We start from the raw sequence: 19,283 nt of genomic DNA, 5'->3' as shown, positions 1-19,283 counted from the left end.
TCAATCATAATTGAATAGGTCAAGTGGTGCATTAAACTTGAGTATTACATTTAGTGATAAGTATCAGAGGGGTAGCCGTGTTAGTCTGAATCTGTAAAAAGCAACAGAGGGTCCTGTGGCACCTTTGAGACTAACAAAAGTATTGGGAGCATAAGCTCTCGTGGGTAAGAACCTCACTTGCATCTGAAGAAGTGAGGTTCTTACCCACGAAAGCTTATGCTCCCAATACTTCTGTTAGTCTCAAAGGTGCCACAGGACCCTCTGTTGCTTTTTACATTTAGTGATGTCCTTCCTATTTACTCCAACACTATTGTATTCAAATACAAATTGTTCACATAAATATCTATTCCCTCATCTACTTGTTTCACAGCTGTATGCATTTAAGCAACAGTTTATCACAGGTTCTCTTCTGGCAAACCTAATAGTTCAATGTGTTGCTAGTTACCCCTACCTTTGGAGCCATGTGGTTAGCAACACAAAATGAAATCTTTCCTGTATCAAAATGTCTCTATATAAAGTTCATACATATATAAGATCTTTAGGGGAACTGAAAGCGATTTAAGAATGGTAACTTGAAGTTTCTCTCTTTTTAGGTATTTATAATTAAATGGTTTAATCTCAAACCACTGGAGTTCAGAGATATGGTATAGTACTGATGCATAACTGTAAAGATTTGCCCCAGTTTTGCAATTCCTTGCATTCCGATTGCAGGTCTCTGATTTGCATAATCACTGGACAGTTACCTCTCAGTAACTATACAGTATGCAAAACCCAGTGATTTACTTGACCGCCAACTATTAGTCAATCTGAATGCAGATAGTTGCGTAATCACTGGACAGTTATTTCTCAATAACTATACTGTGATTATGCAATGCTTCTCTGCTCTGATTGGTTATTCTAATCGTTCTGTTCTAATCACTTCCTGAACTTAGAATGTACGAGGTTTTTTCCAGCAAAAAGAAGCCACCTCAGGTTTTTGTTCTCTAAAAGGCAGCATGACATTTACCTGAAAGAAAAGCTAGGAAAATAGAACAAAGGAAATTATATAAATCATGTATTATATTAAAATATCAAATGGTTTAGAGAAGGTAGATTGGGAGCATCTGTTCCCCCATCTCATAACACAAGACTAAGGGACATTCCATTCAATTAAAAGGCGAGGAATTCAAAACTGATCAAAGAAAATACCTTTTCACACACCATTTAATCAGGTGGTGGAACTCATGGCCACAGGAAGTTGTCGAGACAAAGAATTTACAAGTTTAAAAAAGGAACCGGGTATTTATATAGATGACAAAAAATATTCAGTTATAATAGTTAATGCTACCAAAAAAGTGGGAGGGATATTAAAGTTAAGGCTTAAGCCAATCTCTGATTATGAGAGGTCAGGATGAGACCTAATGTGGGTGGCCAATTATCCTGTATCTGCTTGATGTGGGGTTCTTACACTTTGCTCTGGAACATCTCCTTCTGACCACTATGAGAGACTGGATACTGGATTAGACGGACCTCAGGTCCGATCCAGCCTGGCAATTCCTATGTTCCTAGAAAATGGGGTGTGTCTTAAAATGACAGCTCCACACTCTTCAGTTGGAAAATTTTTGAGCAGCTGTATTCATTTCGATGTACAGAAATGAAAAGGCAACTGCCAAGTGGAATGTAAACATCTGTAAAGCATAATCTTTTCACCCTAGTGGTGATTGGCTGGTTTCCATTAATAAATTGTAGGATTTGCCAATACCCTCCCGGATTCACAAATCACTTGTGTTTTAGAAATCAAGTTGCTAAATCCAGTGCTGAAATCAAAATATCATACACCCATTTTCACTTATAAATCTGAATGAAAACAGCACATTTTCTACAAAACTGATGTATGATAAGCATTTTACAACATACTGCCTGCTCTTTAGACAGGTTTTTCTTTATTTGGCTACCTACATCCTATAGAGTTCTTCTGTTTTAAACCTGCATTCATATCTCTAGCTATTCCCAAATCCCATTCAATAAAAATCAATTGTAAACATAATTATAAAGCACTGAACTCATCTCTCAGTCACTGCAGAGGACATAGCTGCGTTCTAAGCATGTCTTTTTTCCCTAATAAATGATCTCATCCTGTATCATCTGATCAATGGTTTTTCTAAGGCATCTCTCTCCATGATATCCAAGTTTTTACCCTACATATGCAGATCAGCATTATAAACAATTTAACCCAGTGTTTGAAAAGTTGTGAGATATTGGACCAGAAATTTGTCACTGCTGCAGGGTTAAATATTGCCCCATCCTTGTCCTCTGCATAATTTTAAGCAGAAAATTCTACTTTGGAGAAAAGGAGGAGCCATTTTTATGACAGCTTGATTTAAAAAAGTATTGGTGACTGAAGCTGCTCAGTGGTTTGAAATGTTAGCAGGACTCCTGCTAGAGATGCAGTAATGGGCAGAGTGCAGGTGAGACAGTCAAAGGTACAAGGTAATTGCAAGTTATCACATGGCTATCTCCATCATAGGCTCTAAAAGCAATGCACAACTGAGTTAGGCACCAGTAATATAAATAAAAGGTTTCTGACCTGCATAGAAACATATCCTATGCCATTTTCTTAGATCTGATTAAATGGTTGCCTGTTCATATTGAATTCAGGTTCGGTAGCGTCACTATATGCGATAGCTGGTATTATGTGACAATGCAGTTCTATAATTAAATGATTTTTTTCCCAATTGCAAGAGCTAACTTGTGTGGTGCTGAGCTACTGAATCAAGTAATACATCAATGCACATTTGAGAACAGGCTGCTATTTTAGTGCCACGGATACAGTTCAATACTGGGGTTTCTGTTTAGGTCTTCAACTTACTGACTCAGCTAGACAATGCATTGCGCAGCGGCATTTGCTGGAAATAGTATCACTGATTTAACAGCCTTTCTTCAGCATGATGCCAGCTTTGAAGGATCTGGCTTTAGTGCATTACAAACTCACCTGTGTCCTCTCATATCCTGGGCCACATCATCAGCTGGTATATAAATCAGTCTAGCTGCCCTGATTTCAATGGAGCTAGGCTGGTTTACAGCAATTGAGGATCTGGCTTCATATCTTTAGGTTGCTGCATGCAAAATCTAACGGCAAGTTGTCCAGCTCTTCCAGGCCAGAGCGGCATCTCACTTGTATGATCCGGCCGTCTGACTGTATACAAGCAGCAAAGTGGCTGTAATTCCAGATTCTTACTCTTTTAAAAAAAGCCATAATTTCCTGGGCTGGAACATCATTACATACATTCACCTTGTGCAGAGTTCTGCAGCCATTTTGTTCTCAGAGTTCGGTGCAGATTGTCAGACAAGGTGCACACTGTGTCCTTGCCAGGTGATCATATATTTGCATATGGTCTTCAGTTTGTCTTTCTATTTATGTAAACTAAAGGTCATTTTGACTGAAAGCGTCTTCGTATAGCAAGAAACACAAGAGATGACAGGACTTCAAGATGAGAATTGTGGCCCTAAGGTTAAGGATAGTGACATAACTGTGAAACACAATAAGAACCATATTTTGAATGAGATGTAAGACTAAGATCTCATGCACTTGTAAAAACTAAAGGCCTCACAGCAAATTTTCTAAGAGTAGAGGGCATCTACTCTGATGTCCCGGCCAAATCGTTATGGACCCACTTCTGCCATCCTTGTTCATAGTACATTAGTCCAAAATTAATCCCATTGGAATGGCCTCTTCTCAAGTTTGCACAGATGTATAACATTGTCCTTTGTATTGAGTGTTTGCTCATGTGACTGAAAGAAACCTCATTTAAATGCAGAACTGCAGTGTCACATCAGATCAGCTATACGGTTTACTAAAGCAACTGAACCTGCAATCAGTGTGAAAACAGTGAATCAGATGTAAGAGAATGTGTATGTAGACTACAGAGAGCATAAGTGGTGTGGTAGAAACGTTTTAGCAGCATGTGTTTGAGATGAGACATTACTTACAACTAAAGAAGCCTGGATACAAGCACCACATATGTGGTATATTTACTAGGTGTGTATAATTTTGCTTTCAGTTAAACATCAGCTTACAGAAAAAACAATGTTGCAGTGCCCATGCCAAGCACACTCAGTCAGTTAATGTCTGTTTGCAAAACAACGTGGGAGAATGAAAAAAAAAAAGGCCCCGGACATCAAAGACAACATTTGGCTTCAAGGATTTGTTCGTAACTTGAAAAATGTGTATGTGATCTGGTGGATATGCCATTGTGTGACATGACATTTTGGGAAAGAGAAATCAAGGGAAAGAATGAAAGCAAACAGTGAGTGAGGCAGAAGAGAGGTGGGATGGTTGGTTATTGGTAGGGAGAATGACTGAGGAAAGGCAGGTGTGAAGTAAGGAGCTCTGCTTTGAGAGGGTTGGGGTTCTTTGGTGATGTTCTGTTTTGCTGAGGTAGATTCCTCTGTGGAGAAAGGGATTAGCTACTCAACTACCCTACCAGGGGTGGGGTAGGGGATGTGAGGAGAGATAGGAAGCGGGAGAGGGCAATGGGTTAAAGGACTGGTTCAAGGAGGGTTCTCTGCATAAGGAGACAGGGAGCAGGAAGGCAAAGAGAGAAGCACAGAAGCAGGTGTTCCAGGCTGGCATCATTGCTGAATGGAAGGAGCAGGAGACGCAATATGCTGAGACAAGAACTGATATGTGGGGAGGGCAGAGCTGGGAAGGCCCCTGAAAGCAGGTCTGAGAAGCTTGAATGTCACATGGTGGAAAGTGGGGAGCCAATGAAGGGATTGGAAGGGGGTGGCATGGTCAGAGTGATGGGCCAGGAAGATGGGTTTAGCGGCAGCATTTTGAACAGACCAAGGTGGGGCAGCAATGTATGCGTCAGGGAGGCCAGAAACTATTCTGCAAAGTGGAGCAAAGTTTGTAACCTAGTTGGGGGCAGCCATATTAGAAGTAAATTCCCTGATATGATTGTACCTGGAGTGTCGTCAGGGCCTACATGTCTGGCAGCCATCTTCAAAGTTCAGAGAAAGTGCAATTGCCTCTCCATGAAAATGGCATCCATTATAAGTGTAGAAGCTGGTTCTGTTTGCCATGCTGCTCTCGTTGGGAGGCTTTGCATCTTTCCTGAGTCTCTGCACAGCTCTGTCTGACGTAAGGACTGTAAGAGCAGAGATGAGTGAGGTCAACCCAGGATCCTCAGGGACTTCCTTTCTGTCAGGTGAATTAAGAACTTCTGCCCTTTGGGCTGATTGGGGAAGGAGCTGTGCTGTGCTGCTCTTTGCATCTCTAACGACAGCATGCTGTGGGGCATCTGGGCTTGGGAGGAAAGTCAGTTGCATGAGGCCAGAAATACAGCCCATTTTGGAAGGGCTTATGGAAGGGAAGAGGAGCGAGGTGCTAGCAATGCTGTTCTTTACCACATCTTGCAGCAGGCAACTCCATGCGCATAGGTAGATGACCTAGAAGGAAACCTTCACATTCCTGCTGTTGTGGCTGAAGGCAAAGTGCTCTGAGAGACACCATGAGAAAGCGATGGTCCTGGGAACGCAGGGGTGGGTATTGGCCACATTCAGATGCTTGAGTGCTTGCTGACAAAAGGGAATGTGTATTAATAAACCCTTCTCTCTCCTGAGGCAATTCCGAGAGATAAAGTACTCATTATCCCAGTGCACAGCTAACACATTCCCACATTGTCCCAGCCAATAATGGGGTTTTTCTGCTCCAAACCATGCCCGTGCTAACAGGACTAAAGGTGCATTGTAATGTGGCATTGGGACCTTTCCAGCAGTCAGCCACAAAGCGAAGGGTTACGGGGAGAAGGCGCTGACTAGAAATGCAAATGGAAACGGATTCAGAGCGGACAGCAGGACATACAATGTGAGAACTGCTCAGCGACATGCTCTCATGACAAGCCTTCACACCTGTGTGTGTGCAGGTAACATGTATGAGTTACATCTCTGAGTTTACTTCAAAGACTGCTTCTCTCCTCCTACCCACCAACACAGGGCAAGGCAAAAGGCAGGAACATAATGCCTCAGAGACAGGGGCGGCTCCAGGCACCAGCGCTCCAGGCGGCCTGCCAGTCGCCATGAGAGCGGCAGTCAGGCTGCCTTTGGCCGCATGTCTCCGGGAGGTCTGCCGGTCCCGCAGTTTCGGCAGCAATTCGGCGGCGGGTACGCTGAAGGCGCAGGACCATGGGACCTCCCGCAGGTGTGCCGCCAAATTCGCCTTACCAGCGGACCTCCCGGAGGCGCACCACCAAAAGCTGCCTGACTGCCGTGCTTGGGGCAGCAAAATACATACAGTCGCCTCTGCTCAGAGACAGCTTTTCTGCACACAGACGGGATGGCAGCTGTTCTATAGCCAGCCCCACTGAAGGTCACTGGGGGATAAAACATACTCACAGTAAGGACACACCTAGGAGCTCCCGGAGAAGGTTAAAAAATGAAACTGCAGGAGAAGAAGAGAGTAATGGTTTCCAGGAGTAACCCTGGCACAAGGCCTCTTAGTTTCACGGGAGCTGGGAATAAACCTTGTCTAACCCCCATCACCATAATGGCTGAGTGACATTTTGATTGGACTCTCAGCTGAAGTGTTTGGGCATCAGGGGTGACCAGCAAGTCTAGGAGAAAACATTAATATTATTAATATATTAAGCAATAAGCAGCTGAGGTGTATACATAACAAACAAGGACAGCAAAAAACGTCATTGCAACACTGCCAAAAACAATTTTCTCCCCCCAAAATGGCCCTTTCCCAGCAAAAAAATTTCTTGTAGAAATGTTCATTTTTTTTTAAACAATGAGGTGTTTGGAAAAAAAGTGTCAATTTTTGACCAGCTCTCCTGCATTGATTTATTCACAAAATTATACACCAAGGCCCCAACCCTGCAAGTGCTTATTACGAAGCATGGCACATCCCATGAAACGCATGGTGGAAAGCCCTGGCCTCCGCAATGAGCATGTGCAGGCTCGGGCCCTTACCGGATGCAAGAAATGTGGCAGCTGTTGGACGCGGTAATCAGTTACAGTCAGTGTAGCCATGAAGGGGAGAGGGTACGGTGACTTTACGTCACCTTTACACCTTCCCCAATGCTGAACTGTCACAGCTCTGTTCTGGTGCCAGCTGGAGCATTCTGACCATGCCCCACCTGGACCCACTGTGCCCCCCTCTCCACCCTGACACACCCCGTGTCCTGGAGAAGGGGTATGGTAAGCTGCCATAAAGCCAGATACACTGGAAGAATCCTCATCAGCCTCTTTAGCACAGATTTAAGGCCCCGTTCCACCACTCCGGTGGTGAGAAGGGACTTTACCATTGAGTTTAGTAGAGGATTCAATACAGCGTTTCACGAAAACCTCCCTTATGAATCTTAATTCAAGTGATCTTGAAGACAACTGTCTGGTGTGGACACGTGTCTGAAGGCCTGGAAATAAAGGGTGCCAGGGCTCTGAATGGGGTAAGGGTGGCAGAGCACTTGGCTCTGGCTGGCTTGACTTAACCTCTAGGTTAATGGCATACCTAGGGGAAGTAGTCCTGACGTGGGCAGCATGGGCTGGGGCGGGAGTGTGAAGGGGTGCCTGGAGAACGTGCTGGTTTTACGTGCTACTGGAGAACTTAGCGGGGCCACAGCTGGAGGTTAAAGCTGCCCCCCCTAGGCAGTGCCCCCCCACGGAGGGCAGTAGTTGCAAATATCCCGCCTGTCTCAAGGGATAAGTGCATCCTTTAGTCCCACATGGGCAGACCAACCCAAGAAGACGCGTCCTCTGCTTCAGCCTTCCTGGTACACAATTCCATTCACTAACGCAGCAAAATAACCAGTGTAAGCCCTGCTGTGGGCTCTCTGACTCACCCTTATCAGGAAGCTGCAGTGTCATTTCCATTACAGAGGCTTTGCATGCACTGATGAGCCTACTTCCATGAATACCACCAATTCATATGTACAACACACTCCTCGCTGCTTTTCCCCGTCTGTTCCCAATACAGATATTGTCATGACACATGGGACGGAAAGGACTTACTTGTCTTGGCCTCTCCACCCCTCCTCTTCCCATCCATTTGCCAAGGTGACCCCGCCCCAAAACAAAGGAACTATAGTCCGCTGATGTCTATGGAGTTACACCACTGATGAACTGGACTCTAATTTCTCTTTAATAGGTGCCATGTTTCAAAGTACCAGTGCAGATCTGCCTAATCCCCAAGTAAAGTTTTATCATTCAGGAAAATATCTGCCACTACGGGACGAAGGCTGGTCTACATGAGGAAACTGACTGGCATATCTAGAATGGAATAAACTATTCCTCGCTTGCTCATGCTGGAATAACTCCCCATAACATGGAATAAAAATGACTTTATTCTGGAATAATTACTCATTTAAAGTCATTTTTATTCTGGTACAGAGTGTCCACACAGGAAGTTATTCCAGTATAGCTATAGCAGAATAGTTTCCTCTGCTGTAGCTGTTCCAGTCCAGTTTCCCATATAGACAAGCCCTTATGCTGTGTTAGAATTGTTATGCTGACAGACACAGGGGAGACAACCTGACACACACACAAAAATGTGGAGATATACTTATCTCATAGAATTGGAAGGACCCTGCCTGGTCATTGAGTTGAGTCCAGGCCCCTGCCTGGTCATTGAGTTGAGTCCAGGCCCCTGCCTTTACTAGCAGGACCAAGTACCAAATTTGCCCCAGATCCCTAAGTGGTCCCCTCAAGGATTGAACTCACAACCCTGGGTTTAGCAGGCCAACGCTCAGACCACTGAGCTATCCCTCCCCCCAAGCTAGCCCTGAGCCCAAGAGTTTAGTAGGTTTAGACATATACTCAAGGAGTAGTTATCAATGGCTCACTGTCAAACTGGGGGGAACATATCTAGTGGGGTCCGGCAGAGGTCAGTCCTGGGTCCTGTACTATTCAGTATTTTCACAGATGACTTGGATAATGGAGTGGAGCGCATGCCTATAAAATCTGCAGATGGCTGCAAGTTGGGAGGGGCTGCCAGTGCTTTGGAGGACAAGATTAGAAACCAAAATGACCTTGACAAACTGGAGAATTGAATAAATTCAATACAGACAAGTGCAAAGTCTTACTGAGGAAGGAAAAATCAAATGCACAACAACAAAATGGGGAATAATTATCTAGGTGGTAGTACTGCAGGAAAAGATCTGGAGGTTATAGAGGATCACAATAGTGATTGTGGATTGAATCTGAATCAACAATGTGATGCAGTTGTCAAAAAGCTAATATCATTCTGAGTGTACTAACAGGAGTGTGGCATGTCAGACCAGGGTGGTAATTGTCCTGCTCTAATTGGCGATGGTGAGCCCTCAGCTGGAGTACTGTGTCCCGTTCTGGGCATCATACATTAAGAAATATGTGGACAAATTGGAGAGAGTTAAAAAAACTAGGCATGTTTAGTCTTGAGAAAAGAAGACTGACCTGATAATAGTCTTCAGATATGTTAAGGCCTGTAATAAAGAGAACAGTGGTCCATTGTTCTCCATGTCCACTGAAGGTAGGACAAGAAATAATCGGCTTAATGTGCAGCAAGAGAGATTTAGGTTAGATATTAGGAAAAAAACTTTCTAACTACAAGGATAGCAAAGCACTGAAACAGGCTTCCGAGGGAGATTGTAGAATCCCCGTCACTGGAGGCTTTTAAGAACAGGTTAGACAAACACCTGTCAGGGATAGGTTACCTTTACTTGGTCCTGCCTCAATGCAGGGGGATGGACTAGATAACCTCTTGAGGTCCCTTTCAGCCCTATATTTCTATGATTCTGTGAACATAGATCTGGGATCGGCAATCTTTGGCACGCGGCCCATCAGGGAAATCCGCTGGTGGGCCGGGACGGTTTGTTTACCTGCAGCATCTGCAGGTTTGGCTGATCGCAGCTCCCACTGGTCGCGGTTCGCTGTTCCAGGCTAATGGGGGCTGTGGGAAGCAGTATGGGCTGAGGGATGTGCTGGCCGCCCCACTTCCCACAGCCCCCATTGGCCTGGAATGGTGAACCACAGCCACTGGGAGCTGCGATCGGCCAAACGCCACAGGTAAACAAACCAATCCGGCCCACCAGCGGATTTCCCTGATGGGCCACGTGCCAAAGGTTGCCGATCCTTGACATAGATCAGGAGAAGATCTATAGCTAATTGGACAGGATTAAACCATTTTTTAAAGAGACATAAACCATCATGCTCCAAGGTATAACTGAACCACTGACTGAAAGGGATTAGGAAGCCACTTTCCCTATGGCCGGACTATCCCATATTTGACCACTGCAGGGTTCTTGCACTTTCCTTTTAAGACTCTGATACTGGGCATTACTCTCTGTCCTTCTAACCCTACCCCTGCTCTTAAAAAAAAAAAAAAAAAAAAAAAAGGATTGTGGAGTTTTTTCCCCCTCATACTATTTATTTCCTGATTCATTTATTTCCACTGCTTTGTGAGGCTGTTTGAGTTTTTAATTTTGATAATGAGCCTTGAGGGGTGTGAAAGCTGCTTTATAAACTGCATGTGTGTGTGTGTAAGGGGCGGGGAATGTAATACGCCTCGTCTGCTCCTGGACAGGTCCCGCAGAATGCATGGTTCATAGGCCAGTTTTATTCATGACAGAAGTGAGCCATCTGCTGGACTGCTATTGTAACAGCCTTTTTAAGAGAGGCTGGGCCACCCCTTGGCTATAGATTCATAGATTATTGGACTGGAAGGGACCTCGAGAGGTCATCGAGTCCAGTCCCCTGCCCGCATGGCAGGACCAAATACTGCCTAGACCATCCCTAATAGACATTTATCTAACCTACTCTTAAATATCTCCAGAGACGGAGATTCCACAACCTCCCTAGGCAATTTGTTCCAGTGTTTAACCACCCTGACAGTTAGGAACTTTTTCCTAATGTCCAACCTAGACCTCCCTTGCTGCAGTTTAAACCCATTGTTTCTGGTTCTATCCTTAGAGGCTAAGGTGAACAAGTTCTCTCCCTCCTCCTTATGACACCCTTTTAGATACCTGAAAACTGCTATCATGTCCCCTCTCAGTCTTCTCTTTTCCAAACTAAACAAACCCAGTTCTTTCAGCCTTCCTTCATAGGTCATGTTCTCAAGACCTTTAATCATTCTTGTCGCTCTTCTTTGGACCCTTTCCAATTTCTCCACATCTTTTTTAAAATGCGGCGCCCAGAACTGGACACAATACTCCAGCTGAGGCCTAACCAGAGCAGAGTAGAGCGGAAGAATGACTTCTCGTGTCTTGCTCACAACACACCTGTTAATGCATCCCAGAATCATGTTTGCTTTTTTTGCAACAGCATCACACTGTTGACTCATATTTAGCTTGTGGTCCACTATAACCCCTAGATCCCTTTCTGCCGTACTCCTTCCTAGACAGTCTTTTCCCATTCTGTATGTATGTAATAGGAATTGACCCAAAATCTTGCGGATATTTGATCAGTCCATCCTTTCCCTCTGTGGTGCTGAAGCTAGGGGTGCTGCCACACCCCCTGGCTTGGAGTAGTAATAACAAACCCCAATGAATGGTTTCCATCATCAGCACACCCATTATAAAAATTGTTCCAGCACTCCTGCTTTCCCTCAAGCACTACCCCAAATACCCCCTTTGAAGAAGGGGGAAAGCTGTCGAGAGACCCCTTGAAACTGCCAGTTAAACAACTGTCACATGCTGAGTAGGCGGAGAAAGCGCCTGTCTCAGTGACAATACAGCACTAAAAGCTACACACAGACTCATTATCCGAGGAAGGCAATGTGACTTAGGGGATGGGGCACTGGGCTAGGAGCCAGGATGCCTCAGTTCTATTCACTGGTCTGCTGCTCTATGACCTTGAGCAAGTCACTTCCCTGTTCCATGCCTCTGTTTACCTCTTGTCCTTTCTGTGTCTAGCTATTTCAATGGTCTGCTCTTCAGCAGCACTGTCCCCCTACTACGTGCACCTCCAGTGCCAAGCACGATGGAGCCCTGCACTCAGTTGAGGCCTCTAGATACTGCTATAATATCAATAATGTCAGAACAGTCAGACTCAGGTACCCACAGCATTAGCCAAAATCCATCGTGCTTAACAGGGACACAATCAACCAGTCCCTGTGTATTTTCCTCTCCTGGAATCGACACCTCCTCATCAATTACTGGGAGTGAACTACATCCACCCTGATTGTACTGGCCCTGTCAACTCTGGTTCTCCATTTGTGAGGTAACTCCCTTCTCTTGGTGTGTCAGTATAACAATGCCTGCATCTGTAATTTTCACTCCATGCATCTGAAGAAGTGGGGTTTTTTTACCCACGAAAGCTTATGCCCAAAAAAATCTGTTAGTCTTTAAGGTGCCACCGGACTCCTCATTGTTTTTGTGAGTTAGAGTGAGTTTATTCTTGAATATTACTATCCATTAGCAGGTGTGGAATTCTAAGCTCTTCTCCTTTAATGCAGAATTTGCCAAATAAAGATCAGAGGCAAAATTTTCAGAAGCACCTCAGTGACTTGGGAACCTGAGTTCAATTTTCAAAAATCACTTAAATACCTTTGAGAATCTGGACCTAAGTGCCTAACTCCCAGTGAAATGAACACAGACACGGTGGGTAAGCTAGTATATTTTATTGGATCAACTTCTGTTGGTGAAAGAGAGAAGCTGTCAAGCTACACGGAGCTTTCCTGGGAGTCTGGAAAAGTAATCAGACCATCCTTTGCCTTTAAAACAGCTGAGGTGCAGTGGACATAATCTTCAGTCTTTTATTCAGTACAGCACTTTAACTCGTTTTAAAATTTCCCAGGCTGTCTCTTAGCTGGGACAGTCACTTCATGAGGCTGGTGGGGGGGAGGGTGTCTGTGGGATCTGTCACTGTCACACAAAGAATACCTCTCTCTTTACAAACATTCCTACCTGTAAATAAACCCCCAGAATCAAGAAACACAATAGTGATTTTTTTCAGATGTGCGGAAGAGTTAATGGGGGACCGGCAATTTCCCCTTTCGTTTTCCTGAGGGAGTTTGGCCGAGATCCTCAGTTCTATTTAGGCACCTGACTCCCATTGATTTACATTGGTGTACAGCATTTTAGCTCTGCTGGCCTCAGGGCAGATACTCTGGCCCAATACTGCGTTCGTCTTGAACCACTGCCTGTCACCAGGCAAGGTGGGTAATGGAGCTCAGCTCTGGCTTTTATAACCTGCACACTCTGCTGACTGGTTTTTTTCTTTTGGCCTATTCTTAGCAACTGTGTGTTAGGCCGTATCTGCGAAGCAAGGGGCTGGATAAGCTGTTTCAAGGTGAAGAGGATTAGCGTCTTTACTTGGGTAAGGGGTGTCTCCCATTAGCTAACGGGGCTGGAATAATTATGGCTTGTTCAATAATCACTGGCAGAATCCTGGTGCAGCATCAACTAGGTATGACAGCTTGACAATAGGGCAAACGGGCTCATTTACCATGTGAATTATCCCTGTAAGTGCATCCTAGGCCTCAGAAGTGTTTCTAAGCTTGAGACCAGAGTTTGCTTCCAGCCTACACAAACCTGGCGCACTCCCACTTGTATTTCCTGCTGCTGACAGTCGCTTGGAATCAGAAAAGCTGAATGGGGAAGAATTAGATATGGAAAAGAAACGTAAAGGGACGCTCCACTGCATCAGACACTAACTCCTTATCTTTGCTTGCGAGGCCTTTCACGACCTGTCCCGCCTACCTGCCAACACACACGCTACAGAGATGTTGACTCCCGCCTTCATTCTGCCCGCAATGCCAGTCTTAATCATTCATTTAAAACCGTTCCCAGAAAGCATTTTGTGTTTCCTCCCATGCTGCCCCTTATGCATGGGAGGGGCTCTCCAGAAAGATTCACCGCACTCTCCACTTCAGATCCCTCCCTAAAACTCTTCTCTGCTGTGATGCCCATAAAAAACTTGACAGCAGCTGGGGTGCTGTGACCATGGATTTTCATGCTCATCAGTATTGTCTCATTGTTTCCTTGTGCTCTGTTTTCTCTATAGCCTTACACGTAGATTGCAGGCTCTTTGGGGCAGGGACGATTGTTCTGTTATATGTCTGTACAGCACCTAACACAACTGGGTCCTGGTTTCTATGCACTACCAAGATGCAAATAAATACTAAACAAATACATGATTGTTTCCCTTTTTGGAGAGTGAATCTAGCCTGGCCAGAATCATTTGCTGCTTATTATGGACTAGCACGGGTCCGTTGTGCTGAGGCTAACAATAGTGCTGGGGAAGTTTTAAATTAAAAAAAAAAAAGGTTTCATGAAATGTAAGGAGGAAAGAGCCATGAAAACCTTCCAGTTCATAGCAGGGTTAGTGACAATTAATCACACTCCGCTCCCTACTCGCCACTAGTTGTTTCTTTTATTAATATGGGCATTGTCCAAGCACTGGGTTTTGGTTGTTTTTTTCCCCCCAGGCTTTCATGTTAAACCTGAGTCTATGGCACAAGGTGCACAGGCTGGATGCAAGGGCAAGAATGGCAGGACAGATTGGCCGAGGCTCCCGGGCAAAGGGGAGAAAGGAAGGCAGGGAGGGATGGGGAATGTAACTTACAAGAAATGTAGCTAACATCACCTGGAGCATTTTTCTTGACTGTTGTTTTTCTATTGCCTGTGTGCAGGGCCTTACAGTCTGAGCAGAGACTGTGTCTCCATAGGGATTTGCACAGATATTTGGGACACTGTTGTACTGGAAAGAACAAGCGTGTCTTGTCCTAGGCCTCTCTCTCACCTCATGTCCCACCTTTCAGCCAGAGTAGTAGGAGGAGAGATGCATCAGATCTGAAGACAAGGTTGAGGGTGGAGTGAGTTCGGCAGAGGAGATGGCCCAGTGCACTGCCAGTATTGGTGACTGAGCCAAGGTAGCCTTAATGGACTTGAAAGTCACACAGGGGTCACATTTTGATAAGCGGATGAATAAATCCCATTTTAGATGCTTGCATCAGCACCAGGGCCGGCTCCAGGCACCAGCTTCTCAAGCAGGTGCTTGGGGCGGCCGCTCCGGAGAGGGGCGGCACGTCCAGGTATTCGGCGGCAATTCGGCGGACGGTCCCTCACTCCGCCGGGGAGTGAAGGACCTCCCGCCGAATTGCCGCCGCAGATCGTGATCGCTGCTTTTTGTTTGTTTGTTTGTTTTGTCTGCTTGGGGCAGCCAAAACCCTGGAGCCGGCCCTGATCAGCACTTAGGGGCCTGAATACTGGTCACGCCACAAATTCATTGTCCCACTGCTCTGCTCTCTGAGGTGGCTCCCCATTGAATACAATATCAAATTTCATGGTTTGGGTCCTAATAGTCAAAGCCCTCCATGGGACTAGCCCTGGTCTCTGAAGAACCTGCCTCCCTGTTATTTGACCTTTCTGGTCCTCTTAGGGTCTGAAAAACCTGGCTGACATTCTTATAAAGTGCTACCTGCTCAAAACCCAGCCCATGTGACCAGGGCGGTACTTGGGGCCTGGTGCTCTTGAAGTCTCTCTGTCTCTCTCACCCAAACACATCTTGCCACTGGGTCTGGTCCAGAGGGGCTGCTCCACACACATTTCTGGCTGCCAGGGAAGTCCTTTGTGCCTTCTGGGACTAATCCCACCCCAGGGAGGTGCTGCTCTCCGTCGGTGCTTGTGGAGTGTAAAGCTCTCAAAAGACGTAATGTGCTATTTATGTGCTATGCACCATCCTTTAATTAGATACTGTGCCAACCTCACATGCTATACTCAGCTGCTGGGCTGCAGCTACCGCCTATCACATTGATCACGATGCCGGTCTCACATTACCTTGTGCTCTCCACACCTGTTCGTTGTAGCCACCTATTGTCTCTTGTTTTACACTTAGATTGTAAGCTCTTCGGGGCAGTGACCATCTTTCGGTTATGTTTGTACAGGGCTTAGCACAGTGGGCTTCAGCTTTCTGTTGTAATACAAATAATCAGTAATACTAATAATAATCTGTTGAATTCAGAGGGTGCGATGTCATCAGATGCCACAGATTGGAGCCCCATGGGAACCTTTAAAACACCATTTTTACACAGAGAATTTTTGCCCTCTGCAACTTAAGAACTGGATCTCGGCCTTCAGGGATTTCCCCTCATTATTTAGTGGTTGGAATTTTTGTCTCATTAAAGTTAATCCCATGGAATTAGTGTTTATGGGTGGATATAGTCCCACTGATCACCTCCCCCACTATCCACCCCACAATGCTATCCAAATACATGCCTCGAGTCAAATTCTGATGTCAGTCACAATGGTGTAAATACAAAGCAACTCAACTGACTTCAGTTGCGTATAGGGTGACCAGATGTCTCGATTTTATAGGGACAATCCCAATTTTTGGGTCTTTTTCTTATATAGGCTCCTATTACCCCCCACCCCGTCCTGATTTTTCACACTTGCTGTCTGGTCACCCTAGTGGTGTAGGTCTGGCTTGACATAAGTAATTTGCCTAATTTCTTACTGGGCATAATTGGGAAGGTGAATGGAAGGTCAAGTTGTAAATAGGGGCTTGACAACTGGTATGCTGGAGTCAGGATGTCTGTGCTAACTAAGATAAGCAGCAACACCCTAATGCTAGGGACTATGGACAAGATAAACCTGGAAGGTAAAGACCAGGTTCCATGTGAACAGCACATGGATAGAGCCTGTTGTACAGGGATTGGTTCCTGCAAAGTAATCAAGCCAATCCAAAAATGTGTGATTTAATGTATAGCAAACGCAATATAATGTGTAAATGTATATAAAGGAAGAAGTTGTCCGTGTAACTGTGCATGTGTGATACACCTTATACTCACTCCCAACACTTGAGTCTGATCCACTCAGCCTAGCTTTGCTGTATGCCAGATAAAGGAACCTGAGTGACAAAATCCAACTGAACGCTTTGGATCCCAGAGAACTGGATGAAATGTTTTCCCAGAACTGGGCAAGGTGTTCTGGGTAAGCTGAGTGGAAAAGGTCTTGAAAGGAGTTAGACTGGATTTACAGCACGTAAATGAGAGCAGGGTTTGGTCCCTTGTTTATTATGTGCACCGTGGCAAGCTCAGGTTCTCCCTTCCCTTTCTCTAATTTTGCTTTATGGCTATTTTTTCAAAAAGGAAATCTTTTGAAGTTGCATTTGCTTTCTAAAGTGAGTTGTACAGCTTTACCAGGCTGCCTGTTAGCCACATTATTACTCCTGAGGGAATTCTGAAAAAATTAAAATTCTGCGCACATTATTTAAAATTCTGGAAATGTTAGTTAGGTAACCGTGCTTGCTTAGGAGTCAAGTGGACGACATCACATTTCCAGAGTGAATTGGTTAAATAGACTGGAAGAAATAAAAGAGGAATTCATCGATTTTAAAGCCAGAAGTGACCACTATGCTCATCTAGTCTGACTTCCTGCATAAGCCAGGCCAAGGAATCTCATCTGGTAAACTCTGCATCAAGACCAGAGCATCTGAGCTACAACAGATCTTTTAGAAAGATATTCATTCTTGATTTAATTACTTCAACTGATGGAGAACTACATCCCTGGATAAGTTGTTCCGATAGTTAGCTACCCTTACGGGTAAACATTTGCTCCTTATTTCTACTCTGAATTTATCTAACTTCAGCTTTCAGCCATTGGATCTCATTATGTCTCTTTCTGCTAGATTAAAGAGCCATCACCTAGCAAAAATCTCTTCCCCATGTAGGCATTTACAGACCATGATCAAGTCATCTCTTAACCTTCTTTTGGACGAACTAATAGATTGAGCTTCTTCTCTCTGACGTATAAGGAATAGTTCTCTGACCTTGAATCATTCTCGAAGCTCTTTTCGAATCTTTCCAGTTTGTGAGAGTCCTTGATGAACTTTGGACACCACAACTGGATGCAGTATTCCGGTCAGTCTCACTAATGGCGTAATGGAGACAATACCATCTCCCTACTCCTAATTGGTATGTCCACCTTACGAAGCTGAGGATTGTGTTCACTTCTTAGCTACAGCATTGCTCTGGCAGTTCATGTTCAATCCGTTATTTACAATGACCTCTAAGCCCTTCTCAGTGCCACCGCATTCCAGGATACAGTCCCCTCTCTCCTAAGTGGACTTACATCCTTTGTTTCTAGATGTATGACCTTGAAATGTGGTGTATTAAAGCATGTGGTTCAAATGAGTCCTATTTTTCAAGTGATCCAGGTCAGCCAGTATAACTGACTTGGTAACTGACCGGTCCCCAGCACTCTTTATCCTCCACCTATTTTTGTTCCATCTGCAAATTTTACCAGACAGTATCATACTTCCTGTTGACTCTCCCAGGACAAAAAACCAGACACCGAAAGGTATATTTTCAAAGTGGTGCTCAGAAAAGGGAGAGAATCAGCAGTTTAATTCCCACTGATTTCCCCTACAATCTACACTTTCATTTTTAATTCACTCATTGCAGTTAGTCAAAGTGATTGTAAAGGGGGACTCATCATCCAATGGTATCTGTTTTTGTACTTAGTGCTAGAATTCCTTGCAATTACACCTAACCTGAGTATAGTTCCACCCTCTGGAATGTGTAGCTAGGGGGCTCTGTAGAGGAGCACACTCACCCCCATGGCACCTCCTGCTGGTTACTTCCAAGAATTAGCTCTTCCAGCATCTGGAGCACCCCCTGCAGGCTGGTGATCCACCTTACCTGTGGCCCCATGTCTCTCCCAGGACCCCAGTGCCCTTGTACCTGTGGTGCTACCCCCTGGCAGTAACCCCTCAGTCTTAGGGTCTCCCCCTCCCTGGGGAACCCCCCACCCACCATCCCCACTTTGCCTCAGTCTTGGCTACTGCCCTGTCTCCATCTAGCCCCATTCACTGGGGCAGACTGCAGTATCAGCCACTCATCACAGGCAAAGGGGTTTGGACCTGCTGCCTCTGCCTACCCATGGGCTGCCCCCTGCAACCCAATACCTAATAGGCCTTACCAGGCCTGCAGCCTGGGGCTTTCCTAGGCCGGAGCTCCCCGGCTCCCTTGGCCTTTCCCCAGCTCTGCTCCAATCTAGGTACTCTATCTCTAGCTCCCTGCAACCAGGCCCTTCTCTCTCTGAATGTAGAGAGAGACTGTCTGCTTGAGCACCTGGCTCTAGCCTTTATAGGGCCAGGTGGGCCCTGATTGGGGCGTGGCCCCAGCTGAGCCTGTTTCCTCCCAGTCAGCCCAGGCACCTTCCCCATCCACAGCCCTTCTCCAGGGCTGTTTTAAACCCCTCAGGGCAGGAGTGGGGTAACCACCCCGCTACAGGCTCTCACTCCTCAGTTACCATGACTAGTTTATCTGTGGAGATGGTGGTGGTGATGGCAGAGGCAGGTTTTAAGGTAACTTATTTAAGTAGTGC

This window comes from Malaclemys terrapin, chromosome 2 (assembly GCF_027887155.1).
Source record: "Malaclemys terrapin pileata isolate rMalTer1 chromosome 2, rMalTer1.hap1, whole genome shotgun sequence".
Taxonomy (NCBI): domain Eukaryota; kingdom Metazoa; phylum Chordata; order Testudines; family Emydidae; genus Malaclemys; species Malaclemys terrapin.
The sequence above is the reverse complement of the archived record's forward strand: the minus strand, read 5'-3'. Positions refer to the sequence as shown.